This window comes from Sus scrofa, chromosome 4 (assembly GCF_000003025.6).
Source record: "Sus scrofa isolate TJ Tabasco breed Duroc chromosome 4, Sscrofa11.1, whole genome shotgun sequence".
Classification (NCBI taxonomy): domain Eukaryota; kingdom Metazoa; phylum Chordata; class Mammalia; order Artiodactyla; family Suidae; genus Sus; species Sus scrofa.
In genome coordinates, this window is record NC_010446.5 from 118,599,966 (window position 1) to 118,621,102 (window position 21,137).

Here is a 21,137-nt window from a genome sequence, read left to right on the forward strand (position 1 = left end):
TTGAATACATATTAAATTCATATTGAAAGCGAAACAATTTTTTTTTTCTTTTTTTGCTTTTCAGGACTGCACCCACAGCATATGGAGATTCCCAGGCTAAGGGTGGAATCAGAGCTACAGCTGCCAGCCTACACTACAGCCACAGCCACAGCAGATCTGAGCCACATCTGCAACCTACCCCACAGCTCACAGCAGCACCGGATCCTTAACCCACTGAGTGAGGCCAGAGATCAAATCTACAACTTATGGTTCCTAGCCGGATTCGTTTCCGCTGTGCCACAGCAGGAACTCCAAATGATTATTGTGTTTTGTTTTTTTGTTTTTTGTCTTTTGAGGGCTGCACCCACGTCATGTAGAGGTTCCCAGGCTAGGGGTCAAGTTGGAGCTGTAGCTCCTGGCCTGCGCCAAAAATTTTCTAATAAAGACTAAAATATTTGAAGCTAATTGTTGCTGGCACCTGTTTTTCCAACCTTATCTCTGTGGTTCTTAACAGAGGGTAGAAGATGGGGAATTTTGACACGACTCTAGGGTGGTTTTGCTTGGTGTTGATGCCTATTCCTTGGTGGAGAACCTTTGATGTCACAGAAATATGGACAGAATGAAATGCTTTGTGGAGGTCTTAATATTGTCTTAAACTGTATCAGAGGATAATCTGTGTCAGCTGACATGTCCCAAACCACGCGTCTAACCTGTGCTACAGGAAGGCTCCGGTCCAGGTTTCTGAATCCCAGTTGGCATGGAACTGATAGGGATGGAGGAGGCACAGGTGGTTGTAGAAGCCCCAACAGGGGATCACAGGTAAGGAGGGAAACCTGGGAGATGTTGGGAGCCCACTGAAAAGAAAGACCTCAGAACAAGGCAGGTCTGCTTAACTAGTGGAGGTGCGAGAATTGCCTCGGGTCATTGGGTGGGGGTTGGGATGAGGCCTGACTTCCAATTCAGACGGAGGGCGAGAGTTTTTAGCTGCCCTTCAGCTGATTTGAATACACACCTTACCTTACGGACACTAAGGAGGAGCTACTCCTTCTGGAAAGGAAGAGGTGGGTCTTTCCAACCCCACGCCCCTTGGATGATAAAACTGTGGCCCACCAGCTCCTCAGGCAGAGTTTCCTTGCCTGCCCGCCTGCCTTTCTTACAAGCGTCCTCTCCTGACAAATCAGTTCCTTGCCCATCCCTTTGTCTCTCGCTGAATTCCTTCCACACGGAGCCATGAAGAACCTGACCCTTGGTGAGTCCAGATACAGGGTGGGTAACTCGAATTTAAAACTGTGGGTTCAAGTTCCAGTCTGGGTTTTGGCTTGGTTCAAGTCCCAGCACGTGGGTTCAAGTCCCAGTCTGGATTTTGGCTGTGTTTGAGTCCTGCATGTGGGTTCAAGTCCCAGTGTGTGTTCTGGCGAAGTTCAGGCCGTTAATGCTGTCCGTTTCAGAACTGGGGGTTCTCCAGGAATGTGGGACCTTCAGTGCCCTAACTAAGAAGGCCTGAGGCAAACCAGAAAGTGTTGGTCACTGTCTCAGAGAATTTCAAACACTTGTTTAACACTAAGGTACAAAAAAAAAAAGATAATAAAAGAGGAGGAATATTCCCCCTTGAGCTTATTTTCTGTGTGCTGATCGCTTAGAGCATGTCTGTGTATGTCACGTGGCAGATTACAGGAAGATCAATTTGCGGGCAAACAGTTTATAAATTACTTCATTACTCCTATCAGCATCATCTGAGATTTCTATCCGTCCGACTAAACCAAACAATAAAACAAGATAGAAGCTTTCTTTTCATGAGAACTGCCGAAGTGCTGAGCCTCTCTGCCTACTGGCAACCCACGCTTGGGTGGGAGTTTGCCGGCAGCTCCGAGTGAGTCTTTCTTTCCTGTAGATGTTGCCATTAGAATCAGGAGTGGGCGGAAACAGGATGGGGCTGGAGGGAAAACAGCTTGGCACAGACTTGGGAACAGCTCATCCTGTCTCTTCTGTCACCTCCACTGCGACCAGATTGCTCTTTCTTTAATGTAGTAACATGTCATCAACATGTTCAAGTACCAAGTGACCCCAGAACCCTGTGCCCCAATTCTTATAATGGGATTAGAGCTCCAATCCTGGTGCTCCAGGTGCAGCGATTATAACTGTCTTGTCTCTTAATTTCCCTCCAACCCAGGACGGAGGCACGGTATTTTTCTAGGCAGTTCCTTCTCCAAACACACTCCTCTTACCCTAGACCCCACCTTAGGACACGCTGCACTACCTATCACTCACCAACTGCAGCTTGCACGTCATCTCCTGGGGCCCTGATGGCCACAGATAGTCTTGACTGCAGTCTGGTTGGTCTCGTTCAATTGCTCCAGCCCTGCATTGTATCTCACCTGCTGAAGTTCCCTACTCACTCTCCTGGTCAGAAGGAGGTCAGGTTTGTGTCAGACGAAACCCTGGCAGGTGCCCCACAGCTGGGTGCACAGCTGTGGGAAACTAGAGCTCAGAAACAGGAAGTGGTGCTCTGGTGGGCGTCTGACGGTCAGGGGCTGGAGCATCCAGCCGAGGGGCTTAATGGAGAAGCAGACCCAATGTACAGAGGCAGGGGCGTCAGGGAGGTGGTGGAATTCAGATGATGGAACTGCGGACTGGAGACAGCTGGGAGGGATTTGGGGAGGCTGGTGAACAGAGACACACTGTAGCTTTTATCCTAGGATGGCTCAGATTCATGAGGCTTGTTCAGTTTTGTTAAAAAGGATGCAGTGAAATGACCACTGACTTGATCTAACAGGGAAGTCTGTTGCTGTATCCTGCATGTCCCTGACAGGTCATCTTGCTATAAGGAAACAGGAAAGTCTCGCTAACAAGTAATAAAATATTGCAGAGACTCTTTGTAACCAGCCAGTCCTCTGGCTCCTGTCTCATCTAGATCTAGTTCTGTTATTGGCCCTTATCTAGATTGATTTTTGAGCCCATAGGGAATATCTGTTTAGATGAGTTTTTTTCTCTAAGGCTAGAGCTTGACAAATTATTTAATGATGATGCAACTAACAGAGAGAAATATTCTAAGATGATAATTGCTATGTTAGAGAAAGAAAAATGGAGACTGCCTTAGGCCAGAAAAAGCAATATTTCGAGTTTTTAGTTTTAATGTTATAAATGAAAAAAATCTGGACAGTTTTGCTAGAGTATTTTCTATCCTTGGAATAGCAGTTTCTAACTTGTTCAGAGGCAATGGCCTATGGCCATTAGGGTTTGGAAAGTATGTGTCAATCAGAAAGGTTTGTGTTTGTTTGTTTTTTACCCAAATTCCATGCCTCTCTCTAGCCATGGCCTCTACTTGGCTATGCATGGCATAGGGCTGTTTCTCTGAGATGTGTGGTGTCAGGAGAGAAAGTTTGGCTGGAAGCTTTTCCCAAGTGAGTTGCTATTTCAAGAACCTTTATCTCTGCCACTTTGGAGAGAATATTCTGCTTGTGTAGTCCCTGTTATTTTGAAGAAAAAAAAAGCCTCTGGGAGTCTCTGTTGTGCTAAAGGATGGCTCTTCTGCTATGACAGTTTAGTTTATCATTTAGAACTTCACTGGAAATAAAAGCACAGCTTTCTAAGGCTCTCTCTTCCAGAAACTCGTTTCATCCAAATTAAGAATACAGTCTGGAGATGCAGTTAATGTGTGTTGGCCCTTGTAGGACCAGCACAGATCTGAGACTTCCATGTGAAGAGTTTCAGGTCCTTATACCTGTATTTGATGCCTTAGGAGTGATGACCACACCCAGCCACTACCAGGAACCGTTGTGATGGCTCAGTGCTCTGCCTTTTCTCCCCTCATTTTAATCTGTTTCTGTAAACAAAATAGTCACTAAGAAAAAGAAGACTTTGAAATAATTTAAACCTTTTGTCTTTAAATATCTTATGTTGAAAGTTAATGTTCAGAGGACGGATCTAATGAGTTTGAAAGGGAGATGAGCTCCTCTACAATGATTATACCAGTGGATCCATACACGCTTACCTTGAGCCCAGCACTGGTCCAAGCACTTCCCATATATTTACTCATCTAATTTGCATATTCATAGGAGATAGGCACCCTTGACATTTTAATTTTACAGAGGAGGGAATTGAGGCCTGGAGAAGTTAGGTAAGGTCTGAAGTTGGACACACAGAGCTGGACCTGAGAGGCCAATCCAGGGAGACTTACTCCAAGGCCTATTTCGATAGAAGGCGATGCTTGGTCCTGGTGGGCTCGGGCTTTGAAACAGTTCTCTGATTTATGTAAGTGTCCTTGCTGAAATTCACCCCAGTGGGAGCCCTGATGTGAAAGGCATGAGGAGGACTATGTTTGTGGACTGGGTGTGCGTGGGGCATTAAGAGCTCTGGGTTTATTTGGTTCCCACCAATTTCTTCATCATTTGGATATGCCTTGGCTGACTATTTTTGCAATTCCTCAAGGACTCAATTACCTCTTCTCTTTAGTCGTGACTTTTTCCAATTCGCATGAGCTTACCAGAGTGCTGACAGTTGTAGCTACAAGAACAGAATGTCCTGACTGCCCTTCTAAGTTGTAATTCTCCCAACGAGGACTATCTGAATATTCTTTTTCCTGTCAACTGTTTTGTTTCTTCTATAAAGGCCTGGATGTTTGTTCTTCACTGACAACTGTGTCTCTGCAACCTGAAATGTACTTCTGGCCTTCTCAAGCCTTCCTGACTTTCTCCTTCTAGCTTGAAGACCTTTCTAAACTTACCCTTTCTGCCTGCTCTGTGATCACCCATGCCATTGCTTCCAGTCGCCTTCACCTCTTCTCAGTGTGGGTGTCCTTTCTCATCTCCAGGCATCTCTTTCTTTCCACCACACTCTGACCTTACTTCTCTATGCAGTAAACTTAATAACCAACCCTTCCCTTTTTCTTTTGTCAAACTAATCCTTGACCTTTTCATCCTATTCACTAAAAAGAGCTCATAAACATAAATGTCTGTAACCCTCTTCGGGTCTTTTCCTTCTCTCCCACTTCTCAAACTATCTAGCACACTGTATTGGGGGAACTTCCAATGTAATAAAAATAATAGCTAACTTTATCTGTGCCAGATATATTAACTCATAATTGCCCCTACAACATCCTATGAGGTCATTATTATTCTCAGTTTACAGAGGAGAAAGCCAAAGATCAGAGAGGCCAAGTAACTTTTTCAAGGTCACACAGCTACTAAGTGATGGAGCTGGGTTCTGAATATGGATGAGGTCTGTGTTTTTAACTCCTATGTTCTACTGCTGTTTAAAAGACAGCAGTATAGCTACTTAGTCTCTGTCCTTCCCTGCAATACAATAAATATTATAGTTTCTGTATCACTTACTAAATAGGCTGATCGGTATTGCCAAGTATGGAATGAGCTGCTTCCAAAACATTTAGAGACCTTTCATGCATTGAATTTCTTAGTAATAATTGATGTGCAGTATAATAACTTGTATTTTAAAGAAGGCATCCTGGCAGGCCTTAAATCAGTTGACCCCAAAGAACTTCATGGGTGTAGCAGGCTTCAAGATTTGTATGGTTTATCTCCTGTCCTCTGAGCCATGTTTCCACAGAGGCGTGAAGAGTGCTTGCCTCTTATCCATCAGGTCTGATTAACACGGCGTCATCAATACAGAGTATTAATGTGATATGCTGCCGTGTTCAGAGGGCTCAAGTCCCTTCAGATTTTACTGTGGTAGAGGACAGTAAAGGTAATATAGCCCTTGCTTTAACAGAAGCAAGACTGCTAATATTTACTTGTCTGTATCGAGTGACTACAAAGTACTTCTGATCTCCTTTGCTGATAGATATCGAATAGAACACATTCATCGAATCATTAGGCACACATGACATAGCTGGGGCTGTATTTATATGCTCTAGTAAAAATATCAAATCTTATATATCAGCTATAACTGGGGCTAAACCTGGTTATGTTTGTGTTAGTCCACTGGCATCCACCAGGGTCCATCTGGTTTCTGCCCAGTCCAGACTAATGAATTAAATGGGGATAAACGGAGATCATTATTCCTGCATCCTTTAAGTCTGACTGTGGCAACAATCCATTCTTCTCAATAAAAGATCAGATTTTGGGGGGGAGGTTTCCTACCTCAGCTGGATGTCAACTTCTGATGTTAAACACTGGAGAGTATTTTAACGGAAAATTTTAAAATACTAAATGACAATTTAAAGACTGAGCAGAAATATGTCAATTTTTTAAAATTGTTACTTCCCCAGTACAGTTTTCTTTTCTACTGTACAGCATGGTAACCCAGTTATACATACATGTATACATTCTATTTTCTCACATTCTCATACTCCATCATAAGTGACTAGACATAGTTCCAGTGCTGCACAGCAGGATCTCATTGCTAATCCATTCCAAAGGCAATAGTCTGCATCTGTTAACCCCAAGCACCCCAATCCATCCCACTCTCTCCCCCTCCCCCTTGGCAACCACAAGTCTATTCTCCAAGTCCATGATTTTCTTTTCTGTGGAAAGGTTCGTTTGTGCCGTATATTAGATTCCAGATATAAGTGATATCATATGGTATTTGTCTTTCTCTTTCTGACATTTCACTCAGTATGAGTCTCTAGTTCCATCCATGTTGCTGCAAATGGCATAGAAATACGTCAAATTTATTCATTAACCATCATTTTTGTATTCATATTATAGCTTGGTTAAGTGTATGGATAATGCTTAGAGGTGAGAAAGCAATGAAATAATTTGAAAGTATATATAGCATGTTATAAATAGAGATTAAGTCAATAAAAATATGGTGAAGATACAGTGAGTGCTTTAGAAGTCATCAGAACTACAGGAAGTATCCGGGGGTTGCTGAAGGGTCTCTGTAAGGAAAGATAATACTACTAAGGAATGTTTATTATAGTAATACTTGACATTAATGAGTACTTATTATGGGCTAGTGTATTTACATTTTCTCAATTAATCCTTTCTATAATCCAAAGAGTTAAATACTATTGTCTCCCAACCAAAAATACTGAAGTTTAGAAATCTACTTGTCTTAATTCTGATCCAAAGCTGGTAAGCAGTGAACTTAAACTCAAGTGCTCTAGAGTAGTAGCTGTAACCCCACGCCCAATACACATCTGTTGGTGACATCGTGTCGTGGTGGAAGGTGCAGAAATCTACAGCTGCGGTGGCTGGAGTGGGAATGAAGGCTCTTAATCTGGGGCGAGAAAGATGCAGAAATACACAGTCATATGGGCCTATGAAAGTCTGAGTGCCTTCACCTGAAGATAATTAACAAAGGGTGCATCACTTTGGTGTTAAAGTTGCTGCAGAAGATGGAGCCATAAGGGAAATTTGGTTACTAGAATATCCCTGTCTTTCAAAGCATTGTCAACCTAATGAATGCTCTGTAAGCTGTAGAAATAGAAGATGTTATGACCTCTAAAGATGACAGAACGGCTTATTATACTCTTTTCCACCTATGATGTCTGATAATCCCCCTGCCTCCCCCATGCTACGAATTAACCATCTGCCAGGATTTTAACTTCTTAATTGTCCAACACTATCACATTCATTTTCACAATTTTATTTATAATTGAAGTGTGATTTACAATGTTGTGTTAGTTTTTGTGTATAGCAAAGTGATTCAGTTTATGTATATACTTTTTTCATATTCTTTTCTATTATAGCTTATTACAATATATCATATTTATTTAGAAATGTGGATGATTGAGATGGTATTTAAATGAAATCTCCCTGGTTAAAATGCAATTTTCACATAATATAGGCATATCCTTTGCTGCAGTTTTTCTTATTTTTTTAAAGTAATTTTTAGAACATTCTATTCAATAACAATAATGGAAATTAAATATATTACCTCCAACCACCATAACGTAGCTTGTTTAATATTTTACTCCCTTATGGTTTTTATTAATATGTATATATCATTTTTGCATAATTATAATCAAAGCAGAAAAATCATTTTGTTTTCTTTTTCCCATCAATGTATGAGCATTTTTCCATGTAGCTATTGAGTTTCTTAAATGAACATTTTCATGACTGTATTTTACTCCACAGAGTTGCTGTAGCAAAATGCATTTAACCATTTCTGTGCTATTGAACGTTTACGTTGTTTTAAAATTTTGCTGATGTGAATAAACAGCAATCAGCACATAGAGCTTGGAGTCTGGTGACTCCGTTTGAGTTCTGACTCTGCAGTTTACAAGGAGCAACAAACCTGTGGCGTGAGAAACTGGACTTGGTACTTTCTCGTGCTCTCTTGCAGCGTAAGAAAGATGTGGTTCATTCCCTGCACAAAGATGTAGTTAGCGGGTCCGTACACTCTAAAGTGATGACAGCAGTGATATCCATCTCACATGATTGTTGTGAGAAGTAAAAGAAACCACAGCTGTGAAGTGCTGAGCCTTGCCTGGCATGTAGTAAGTGTCCAGGGTTCTCCTTACTACTTTCATATTTCTATGGTGGTTTTATTACTATTATCGTTATTATTATTTGGCTTTAAGCCTGCATCACAGATTCTGGTTTCTGGAGATTATGCACTTATGATTACTCTTGGTAAGCATACTTTAACTTTTTTTTGTATTTTTGTCTTTTTTTATGTGTGTGTCTTTTTAGGGCCGCACCTATGGCATATGGAGGTTCTCAGGCTAGGGGGTCCAGTCGGAGCTGTAGCTGCCAGCCTACACCACAGCCACAGCAACATCAGATCCAAGCCACATCTGCGACCTACACCACAGTTCACGGCAAGGCCGGATCCCCAACCCACTGAGCAAGGCCAGGGATTGAACCCGCAACCTCATCGTTCCTAGTCGTATTCGTTTCTGCTGCGCCATGATGGGAACGCCATGTCTTTTGTCTTTTCTAGGGCCACACCTGTGGTACATGGAGGTTCCCAGACTAAGGGTCTAATCAAAGCTATAGCCACTAGGCCTACACCACAGCCATAGTAGTGCCAGATCCGAGCCACGTCTGCCACCTATACCACAGCTCATGGCAATGCTGGATCCTTAACCCACTGAGCAAGGCCAGGGATCGAACCTGCAACCTCATGGTTCCTAGTCGGATTCGTTAACCACTGAGCCATGACGGGAACTCCATCCTTTAACATTTCTTAAAGCTGCCTTGGAGTTCCCTTTGTGGCTCAGTGGTTAATGAACCAGACTAGGATCCATGAGGATGCGGGTTCCTTCCCTGGCCTCGCTCAGTGGGTTTAGGAACCGACATTGCCATGAGCTGTGTTGTAGGTTGCAGACGTGCCTTGGATCCTGCATTGCTGTGGTGTACGCCGGTGGCTGCAGCTCCAATTTGACCACTAGCCTGGGAACCTCCATATGCCGTGAGTGTGGCCCTGGAAAGAAAAAAAAAAAAAAAGCTGCTTTAAAGTAGCAGTTTACGGGTTCAGTGTGGTGCCTCTTAAGTGACGGCTTAGAGGAGACCACTGTTTTCCTGTATTGAGCCCCTCTGTATCGCCAGGCACTGTGCCAGGCCCTGGTTGCTTCCTCAGGAAAACGATGCTATCTGCTGTTTTTTATATAAAGCTCTGTATTTATATAAAGCTATGTAATCAGTTTTCAATGTTGATAATTGAAAGGCCGTGGGAACTCTGACTTGGTGTAGGAAAACCCCTAAAAATCTGCTGTGCTAGACTATCACACTTGTAATAAAACAAACAAATCCCCTTTCTGAAGTTTCCTTAGGTCCACACGACTGAATTTTTATGATCGTCCCGATGTTGATGGATCCCTTTGATCCCTCAGCGTAGCTATAATGTTGCCTCTCACTCCTAAATGATAAGTCACCATTGCCACTAAAGCCCATGAAGAATTTAGCCTATTTTTGCACCTAAGTTGCTGTCAAATAAAAAAATTTTGTTATAATACAAATTGTGCTCAGCAGCTCTGCTGGAATCTCCTTAAATGAGACTATGTACAAGAGTATTTACTAAATCTGTGTAATCCATTTTTGCTTATGTATTTAATAGCCTTTTTTTTGTCTTTTTAGGGCCACACCTGAGGCATGTGGAAGTTCTCAGGCTAGGGGGTTGAATCGGAGCTGCAGCTGCCGACCTACACCACAGCCACAGCAATGCCACATCCAAGCCATGTCTGACTTATGCCGCAGCTCAGGGTCACACTGGATCCTTAACCCACTGAGCGAGGCCAGGAATCTAACCCACATCCTCGTATATACTAGTTGGATTCTTAACCCCCCTGAGGCACTACAGAAACTCCTTTAATACCTTTTGAAGATGAAATCTGACCACTGACATCTTTGCAGTGGAGCAGAGATGCCTAACCATAGGCCGTAGACTCACAGTGGTCAGATGTAGCCTCATCCACCGTGCCCTTTGAAGGAAAGCATTTCTCTGTACCATTATTATTTTTTTATCTCTCAGCCAAAATTGTTTTTTCACACATTTAAAGTGTTACAATTTGGGAGTTCCCATTGTGGCCTAGTGGTAACAAACCTGATTAGTATCCATGAGGATGTGGGTTTGATCCCTGGCCTTGCTGAGGGGTTTAAGGATCCAGCATTGCTGTGAGCTGTGGTGTAGGTGGCAGAAGCAGCTTGGATCTGGCATTGTTGTAGCTGTAGTGTAGGCTGACAGCTGCAGCTCCAACTCGACTCCTAGCCTGGGAACTTCCACATGCCGCAGGTGCAGGCCTAAAGAGACAGACGAAAGGGGGTTACAATTTGATGAGTGTTGCTGTGCATCTATACCCATGAAACCGTGTTTAAAGTTAAGTCACTGAAGGTTTCCATCACTCTCAAATGCTTCTTCATACCCTTTTGTAATCCTTATTCCCCTCCATTTCCGCCTCCACCCGCAACATCAGGCAACCACTGATCTGCTTTGTCATTACTGATTAATTTTCTCTTTTTCTAGAATTTGATGTAAATTGAATCATATCGTATATATTCTCATGTGCTTGGCATTTTCACTTTGCACGGTTATTTGGAGGTGCACCCCTGATGTGTGTATCAATAGACTCTTCTTCTGATTGCTGAGGATTAGTCCGTTGTGAGGATGTCCTGAAACTTGTGTGTCCATTTACCATTCATGGCCTTTTGAGTTGTTTCCGAATTTTGGTTATTGCACATCAAGTTATCCTGAAAACAATGTATAAGACTCTGTGTTTTCAATAGTAGTGGGTGAATAACTCAGAGAAGAATGCCGGGTTGTGTGGTAGGTGTGCATTTAATCTTTAAAAAACTGCCAATCTGTTTTCTCAAGGGGTTGTATCGTGTTAGCGTCCCACGAGCAGTGTACGAGAATGCCAGTTCCTTCACATCTTCACCAACACTTGGTACAGTTAGTCTTTTTAATTTGGGCTCTTTTTGAGATAATAATGAAAGTGAAAACATCTATGGCTCATAGGCCAAATTCAGCCCACCACTTGGTTTTGTAAATAAGCTATGTTGGAACACAGCGATGGGCACATGATTTCTGTGGCTGCTTTTGCTTTACAGTGGCAGAACTGAATAGCTGTGATGGAGACCCTCGGGCCTACAAAGCCTAAAATGTTGATGATCTGGCTCTTTACAGCAAAAGTCTGCTGGCCTCTAGTGTAGAGATATCTCAGACTTTTATTTGCCTTTTCCTAAGGACTAATGACACTGAAATGTCCCATATATGTCTTTAAGCTTCAGGCTGTTAACCTGACAGCAGGTGGCAGAGTTACACTTTTCTCTGTTACTACTGTTTCTTTACAACTGGAAAGAATCATAAAAATCATGTATTCAACTACTCTTTTAAAACTACACTGTTTTTTGTCTCTTGTGAATTAGTTTCCCATTGCTGCTATAACAAATTGCCACAAGTTTAGTGGCTTAAAAGCCACAAAGTTAGTGGCTTAATGGCTTAAAGACAAATTTGTGACCTCCAGAACTGCAAGATACTAAGTCTGAAATGGATCATCAGGGCTGCATTCCTTCTGAAGATTCTAGGGGCGCATCTGTTCCTTGCCTTTTTCAGCTTCCAGAGGGCACCTGCACTCCGTGACCTTCTTCCATTGTCAAAGCCAGCAACTGCATAATTCTAGACCTCTGCTTCTGCTGTCACAACGCATTCTCTGACTCTGACCTTTCTGCTTTCCTCCTGTGATTATGTTGGGCCCACCAGGGTAATGCGTGATAACCTCCCCAGGTCAGGTTCTATATCTTAATCCCATCTGCAAGTCCCTTTTGCCAGGCAAGGTAGCATTGTCACAGCTTCTAAAGATTAAGACCGGCACATCTTCAGAGGCCTCTTATTGGCCTACCACACCCCCACATTTGTATTTTCCACAGTCTTTCCCAAGTTACAGAACTCCCTTCTTCCATGAGGTCTGAACAAAACCTGTGGACTAACCCTTACCTAGTTCTTTCTCTTGCAACATAAAACCACCCTATAGGCAAATTCCAGTGGCTCTATCTAGAATCCAGAATCTAATTACTATCTCCACATACATGACCTCTAACGAGTTGAAATGATTGTTGTCTCTCCTTTGAACAGTTTCTAGAACCTTCTACCTAGTCTCTCATCTTCCATTCTTGGTCCTTTACACCCAAGTTTCAGGGAGATAATTTTTTTTTTTTTTTGTCTTTTTGCTATTTCTTGGGCCGCTCCCACGGCATATGGAGGTTCCCAGGCTAGGGGTTGAATCGGAGCTATAGCCACCGGCCTACACCAGAGCCACAGCAACGCAGGATCCGAGATGCGTCTGCAACCTACACCACAGCTCATGGCAATGCCGGATCATTAACCCACTGAGCAAGGGCAGGGACCGAACCCGCAACCTCATGGTTCCTAGTTGGATTCGTTAACCACTGCGCCACAACGGGAACTCGCCAGGGAGATAATTTGAAAACAGTCATTTGTGTAACTTCTCTTTGCAGAACCCACTAGTGGCTTTTCGTCTTAGAACAAAAGTAAAACCCTTGCTCTGCCCTGCCTGTTTGCTCTTGCCTCTGGTCTGCCATTCTTTGGTCTGCCATTTTCGTCTGCCACTTTGCCTACCATTTGCCCACCATTCTTGCCTTTGCTGCACTGGCCTCCTATCTGGTCCTGGAACACAACAAATTCCCGCCCCAGGGCCTAGTCTTATTTTCTCCATGTGGAAAGCGCACTTTCTCTATTTCTCTCCCTATCTCCTTCAGTCTCCACTCAAACAGTATTTTATCAGAATCGCTCCCCACATAGCCTGTGTAAAAATAGTCTCTTCAGTCCTGTTACCCTCACTGTTTTCATTTCCTTCACTCAATTTTACCCTTGATAGAGTGTCTATTTATTTATTCTTTTCTCTTTTCTATCATAAAGATATGAGCTCCTTAAGATCAGACTATTTTCTACCCTGATGAATTTCTGCTGCTTAGACCAAACTTGTGTATCTGACGCAAAGAAAATGCTTAATGAATAACTTGTTGAAAAAAACTAAGTGAATATCGAAACCTGCTTTGTGACTCAAGAATATATTTTTGCAATTTATCCATTTTCACTTGTATTGGGTAATTGATTTTAACTGCTTTGTAGTGTTTTGGTATAAATACATTTCAATGTATCATTCTTATTTGATTTTTTTTCCAGTTTTTCACTGATAGAAGCAATGCTGAAATATATATTCTAGTGATTTCTTCTTGTACATGTGCTAGTTTCTCTGAGGTACATAACTGAGTGGAGTTTCTAAGATGTAGGGCATGTTTTTTTTTAATTTTTATTTTTCCATTCTAGTTAGTTTACAGTGGTCTGTTAATTTTCTACTGTACAGCAAAGTGACCGTCACATACATATATACAGTCTTTTTCTCACATTATCCTCCATCATGGTCCATCGCAAGTGACTAGATATAGTTGCCAGTTCTATACAGCATGTTTAAATTCAATTTTAATAAGCATGGTCAATTTTCTGTGCAATGTGCTTGATTAATTTTTGCTCCCACCAGTGCCAGAACATAGCTAATTTATGTCAGGTTCCATTCTCTGAGCATTAGTACAGCTCCCTATGCACGCTCTACTTCGGAGCACTCTAATGTGAGTTGAATGTTTTCTGCAATGATTTTTGCCTTTGTTGTAGTCTTTCTTTCAGCCATTTATTGTGATATAGTGAATAGATTTGACCTGGAAAGGCTGGCAAAAAAAATATATGTAAATAATAGCGCTACATCTGCCAAAAAAAACCCCTGGAAGACTATTAAAGGCATTTTTTTTTTTTTTTTTTTTTGGAGGCTCCAGTCCCTTTCAAAGAAACAGTAAAGGAAACAAAGACTACATATCAGTCAACAATTAGGGATCACACTCTGAAGGCGTCAGAAACATCTCAGTGTCCTGGAAAGTGCTGGAAAAATGTATATGGATAGAAACTGGAGAGAGCTGCTGTTGGAGGTGTGCGACGACCTGAGAGGGTTTGAAGAGGGTAGAAGAGGAATATCCAGACTAGGATGCCCCCCGTAGCAGCCATGCTAGAGTCACACATGCATCACTTGATTTAATGCATGTTATTTCTCAGAAAGGGCTCTTTACACGACATGGATGTCTTGTCAGAGATGGGAGTTTTAGAAGATAACTTCATCACTATTACTACTTCCCGATGCACAGAGAAGGGTAAAAACAGTATCTATATAGTGCACACTCTATGCCTAGCCAGGCGCAGCCTGTATTTTTAAATATTCATATTTGACTGTAGGTCATGTCTTTGCCTAAATCCACGGGTCCCCATGCATAGAAATCAGTGTGCATGGTCCCCTTTGGAGGGAATAGTATGATTTCTCCGTTTACCTGGCATTGTCATAAGTTCTTTTTAAAAAAGTTTTTAGTGGAGTATAGTTGACTTACAATGTTGTATTAGTTTCAGGTATATAGCAAAGTGAATCTCTTACATTCCTTTTCATATTCTTTTCCCATATAAGTTATTATGCAGTATTGAGTATATTCCCCCGTGCTATTCAGAAGGAGGTCCTTGTTACTTTATTTATTTTATATATAGTAGTGTGTATATGTTAATCCCAACCTTCTAATTTATTTCTCCACCCATCATTTCCCCTTTGGTAATCATAAATTTGGTTTCAAAATCTTTGAGTCACAGGTCCTTTTTTATACATTATCTTATTTTATTCTCACAACAGTCCTTCAGGATAAATACTTTGAGATAGGACATAGTTTATAAAACTTCTTGCCTAGGGTCATGCAGCCAAAAATTTATTATTCCATGATGATGTAAGGGTGCATGATATGAAACATAAATGCAACTTTGTCCTGGAATTGAAAAACTTTTTTTTCTTTCATATCTCCATTACTGAAAAAGGAGTTATCTAAGATTGTTGACTAAATAAGTCTGAGTTCTTCTAATGACCTCATTTGTTCCTGCTTTGCATATAGCTCTTTGGAGGGAAAGGGGCTTCAGGCAAAGGCATGAGTTGACATCTCTCATGAGTTCCTGCAGGATCCTTGCTGCAGAATAGAATGTCGTTGCTGAGTTGGCACAGATGGGTTGATATTTTGACATTTAGGTTTAATGTGAATTGATCTCTATCTAAAGGGCATTTATAGAGGATCTAACTATACTTTCTTTTTTTAACTTACTGGAAGTCTGAGATGAAAAGGATGGATTTTCTCAAACTTTTTTCTTTGCTTCCACAAGGCATTCCTAAGGGATCCTCAACCTAGAGGAATCACATCAAAGCTGGCAATTAGGGTTTTGATCAAGCTGGTACTCCACATATAATTATTCAATTTTCATTGGATATCTTGGCTTTTGAATATCTTTCTACTTAAAGACCAAAGAGTTTTCTTTCACATATAACACCCTTCTTACTCAACCAATAAGATACTTGGTTGTTGGAATCTTAGTAAAGTTACTGAATAAGTCACTGGACAGAGGGAGGCAATGAGAGTAACACTGAAAGCTCATGCAAGATTGTGATGTTGTCCTTTTCACCATATTTTTCTTCAGTGCCAAGAGGGGTGCTTGGCATATAATAGGAGTTCAGAAACTAGTTACTGAATAAATACTCTAAATTTATGAAAGTCAGTTTATCATGGTCTCATGTTTTGCTTTTAAAACAAAGATATATTTTTAAAGTGGAAAGCATTCATTTCTATGTGTGGATGATGTTTGCTTTATAAGGCCAAAAATAGAAATAACTTTGCTGATTTGTTAAAATGGAGATTTGTAACCATATTATTTGAATTTATTTCATCACTACTGATTTCATTTTTGCATGTGGATGGAAATCATGTGTTTCTCTTTCTCCATTTAAAAAAAAAAATCAACAGACAAGCAAAAACGATCACCCAATTTTCTTTTGTTTTCTCCAAGTTTCTTTTTGAGTATTCACTGACCATTTGGGGAACATCCACAGAGAGACACTTCAGGGGAAAACTTTAATGATGTCTACCCTTTCTAGAATTACTGTGAAATGAACTCTAACAATGGAGTTCTAAGCCTAAAGGACAATAACTTTTACTTGCTCTGTTTTTTATAAGCCTTGAACTAAATAAAATTTCTCTTTAGTTTTTTTTTTTTTTTTTCTTTCTGCTTCAAGCTTTAAATAGACTACAAAGACAGTAAGGCTTATCATCTGGTCATCCTAATGTATTCAGCACTTTTGTTTATGCTAAATATTACTGTAGATGCCAAGAAGAACATCTGCTTTGGAAAATTATGAACATTCCTAAGATTGCAGAGCTTTAAAGTGTAGTAGAATCTCCACTCAACAGTGAGCTACCCACGCAGTTTTTCAAGCAAATGCCTCAAAAAAATAAAAAAAACAAACCTCCATCTCCCAGAATATGACTGTTCATGGGGAGCTTCTGAAATAAATACCCTGAAAGAAAACAAATTGATGCTACATATTTCCATGTGGATTGCTCTGTTTTGAGATTTTGCAATACGAGCATATACATTAAATTCTTGTCCCAAGTCTTATTGCCAGCTTGTATAAGAACAATATTTCAACTGTCTCCCTTTCTCCAGAGAAAATGCTATGTTAATCATGAATGACTCCATAGTTGAATCGAGTCTTTGACATTCTTGTGTATTTTGAAAGGATAGTATAACTGTATCTGTAGCTATATATGTGAGATAATAAAAGGAAGATTTTCTTCTTTATTCTCTGTGTTTTATATTTTTCAGAATACTAAATGCATAAAATTTAAAAGGAAATGAAACTGAAAAGGAATATGATTTCTATATAAATTTCCCTCTTTTTGAAGAGGGAGATTTGAAAGTATTAAAAAAAAGATGTTAAGCTTGCTAAATTAGTAAATTAGTCATTAATCATCTTCAGTAAGTAACTTATAGGAACAATATGAGAAACAAATCTATTGTTTTTGTGGGAATTGATCTTAATTCTTCAATAGGAAATGTTCAGTAAGCATTTCTGGTATGTCTTCAGATTTGGCCTACAGACAACCTTTTATTTCATTATAATTAACTCACTTTAGATTCTAAAGCATTCAGCTTTAGATAATGCTTGATTGATAAATGTCTAGTAGCACTTAGTTTAACTTTTGTTCCATTTGCCTCTGACCCAAAGATAACTCTTCACTTTCTAGTCCAAGTGTGTTTTTGTTTTTGTTTTTCCTAACTATGAGATCAAGTGATAGAATATTCTTTAGTGTAAAATATTTGGGGCTTCCAGACACAACTAAAATGGATATTTGATTAAATTAAATAGGATTTTTCTCTCTCTCTCTTTGAATTGACTTAAGTAGATACCTATTTTTATTTGTTTTTATGGTTTTTTGTTAGTTACCCTACCTCTCTTTTCCCTTCTTATGGCAAAATTGTTTCCATTTTCATTTGGGATTCCTACCAGGTGAGTCTGGTAAAGTTGTTGATCACCTTACCCTACCTCATGAGCCACAGGGTAACTGCAGAATGTGGCACCCATCCCCTGTAACATCGATTGTCCAAAAGGGTATGTGAGCAATAGTCTGGGTCAAACCCAGTCTTTCTCAGGGTCCCTTCTAAAGCAGGAGGAGGAGCACTTTACATTTTTCTCTCCTTGCATTGACCTCATTACCTTTTCTACTGAACACATACCACATGGAGGAAGATGTGCAAAAGAAAGGAAGATGAGAACGACACACACAGATGTGTCGAGATGACAACTGGAGGCAGGACTGGTAACCTTACATGAGTCCAAGTAACCAGATGTTCCCAAGGCCAGCACCTACTTTACACTCAAAGTGACTCAGAAATTTCCCCTTTAAATTCAATCTTGTTTCAGATGAGTTTCTACACTTGAGCAGGGGAGAGAGTCCGAATGAATACTTTGATCATTGAGCAACCATCATTTACTGTCTACTCCACTGTAACTTTCAAATGAGTTAAATAGTCATGTGTCTCTTCTGAGAAGACGTGATAGTACATTTTAAATGGTAAAGATTGTGGTTTGGCTTGCCGTCTTGAAAGAAGTGGTGGTTCATAAAAGTCTTTAAATGGGCCTATCTTCTGTTACCACTGACATATTTTGCTCACAAAATGGAGAGTTTCATTTGGTTAAGAGAGACAGAAACAAGGGTATGTATCAAGTCTCTCGGAAGGACTACCCAAGCTTCGCATGGCTGTCAGCCAAGTGTGCTCTTGCGGGGAACGGAAAGGCTGATGACCTGTGTCCTTCAGGATCAACATCCAGATGTGGCAAGAAAGAACAGTAGCTGTAATTTGGAGACCGAATCCAGATCAAGCCTAAGAAGAGAATTACTGGACCTCTAGTGACATGGCACTATAAAGGCCAACTCCAGTTTCAAGGGCTCTGTTTCTGCCATACTGTCTGCCTGGATTCTGTTCTCGCTTTATTCTCCTTCCTACTGCTACCAAGTCCCTGAGTGTTCTGGCTCTTAACAACCTCCTTTGGAGACCACATGCCTGTCTGCAACTGTGCCCCTTGGGATCTCTGCCCAGGACACAGTACCCCCAAAACTGGGCAATTCCTACATCAGTGTAAAAAAATAAATTTAGACTCTCTTTTGAGGAAAGCTACAGTAACAGCGAAGAATCACAAGCTTTGGATTAAAACAGACAGATGTTAAAGTTCCCTCTCCGTCATGGACATGGAGAACAGACTTGCGGGTGCCGAGGGGGCAGGAGAGGGAGAGGGATGGACTGGCAGTTTGGAGTTAGTAGATGCAAACTATAGCATTTGCAGTGGATAAACAATGATATCCTGCTGTATAGCACAGGGAACTACAGCTAATCACTTGTGATGGAACATGATGGAGGATAATGTGAGAAAAAAATATATATGTATAACTGGGTCACTTTTCCGTATAGCAGAAATTGACAAAACATTGTAAATCAACTATAATAAAAATTTTTTTAAAATTCCCTCTGCATTGCTGACTAGCACTGTGGCTGCCATCTGTAAAATGAAGACAATAATAGTAATCTTGTAAACATATCATAAGAATTAAATAAAATAATGCATGAAATGCCTAATATTATACCTGCATAGATTATCAGTGAAATATATCATCAATATTTTTGTAATACAGGGGCCCTAAGGGGCTCCTCAACTGAGCTTCATTTCACACGTGAAAGAAAGGAGCCTGTGCAGTTTCTCCTCCTAAGTTTAAGGTCATGGGACTCTTTATGTTGCCGATGCCCCTTTATGTATTTTTTTTTCTTTTCTTTTTCCAGCTGTGCCTGTCCCATGGCATGTGGAAGTTCCCAGGTCTTCTTGGGAACCCATGAAGGGATCAAACCCAGGCCACAGCAGCAGCCCAAGCCACTGCAGCGACAACACGAGCTTCTTAACCTGCTGAACCATGAGAGAACTCCCACCCCTTTTTCAACAGATGTCTTCAACACCGTCACACCTTTAACCACGGTCGGAAGTCAAAGGCACTGTACTACCTGTAGTAAAAACACAGTGCTAAGAGCTTAGCACCCCTAGCATGTGCTGCACAATGTGAAACACCATGGTTGACACACATTCTGGACCATCTTTCCTTTTCTGAATGCAGATCCCCGATTAGCCATGCTGAGCTGCCGTGTCCTCTTCCTACATAAAAGATGCAATTCAACAGAGTTAAAAAATGCTGAAAAAACTTAGGTGAGTCACTCTCAGGAAGCCAGAATTATTTTAAGGGATGGAGTAATGTAGCATTACAGAGTATGGAGATTTGAATCATAACTTGGCGAATTTCTTGCTTTGTGACACCAGACATGTTACTGACTCTGTGCCTTGGCTTTCTTCATTGTGAAATGGGAAAATAATGTTTGTGTGGACAAAATGAATGAATAAGGGTGAAGCACTTGACACCTAGTGATGACTCAGCGAATGGTAGCTGTTATGATTCTGCTGGGCAAGTCAGCATGCGTATTATGGTTATTTTAGAAGACCTGACACTCCACTTTCATTTCCTGTTTCCTGTAAGTTTTGATAACATTAGGAGGTACATTAACTATCTTCAGAGGTAATGAGCCACTTGCAAATTCTCAGGCATGTCCAAGTAGGTTAATATGATAGGGAATTTCACTTGGAAAAACTGCATTTCAGGGCTCAAGGGCAGTGTGTTCCCATGTTTAATGAGGAAAGTTTTCAAAACTGCTTTGTGAACTCTTGGAAATCTGAACTTCAATTCTTTAAAGGGAAGAAGAGCTGTCATTAAACTAAGCAGGTTTGAAGATCCTTCAGGGAGCATTTTGGTGCAGTCTTTGTGACATTTTGTTAAACAAGCAGCCCAAAAGTATTAAATTTAGTTGAATTATTGCCACCAAACCTAACAACTTTTTGTTAGTTCATTTTAGGAATTTGTCAGCCAGAAGCAGTAGAGTTGGCATTGTTGAGGTGTTCTGACCTCTAATAATAATTCCCCAGTCCTGGAACTGGGCCTTAAATTCTGCTTTTGAGAGATAGAATCACTTTAAAAAGAGAAGAAAGTAGAACACAGTGTAGCTCCGTTTTAAGATACTTCCGATTAGCAAATCATAGGAGACACCGACTTCAAAACATTTTCTCTAGGTATAATTAGTTTGGCACCAGCCATTCTCTGGAGATTCTTGCTGAAAGACATTCTATATTAAGCAAAAGGACCCCAAGGAAGCTTGGGCCAAACAACAAAATGAACATATCGGCTTACTGAATGGGACAAGATATTTGCAATTGATAGAGTCAGGAAGGAGTTAATAGAGAAAAATGAACAAAGAACTCATACAATTCAACATCAAAAAAAAAAAAAAATCTGACTAAAAAA

The 21,137-nt window shown here is 40.7% G+C and overlaps 1 protein-coding gene across 2 annotated transcripts in view; it reads left to right on the forward strand.

Annotated features, from left to right (window-relative positions):
* Positions 396 to 21,137, forward strand: part of PLPPR5 (phospholipid phosphatase related 5) — a 465,309-nt gene continuing 444,567 nt past the window's right edge. Inside the window, exon 1 of one of the 2 annotated variants that reach the window (XM_021088656.1) lies at positions 396 to 1,228. The gene's annotated coding sequence lies outside the window, so the exon portion shown is untranslated. The remainder of the gene's footprint in view (positions 1,229 to 21,137) is intronic. The other variant, XM_021088657.1, reaches the window with a different exon arrangement.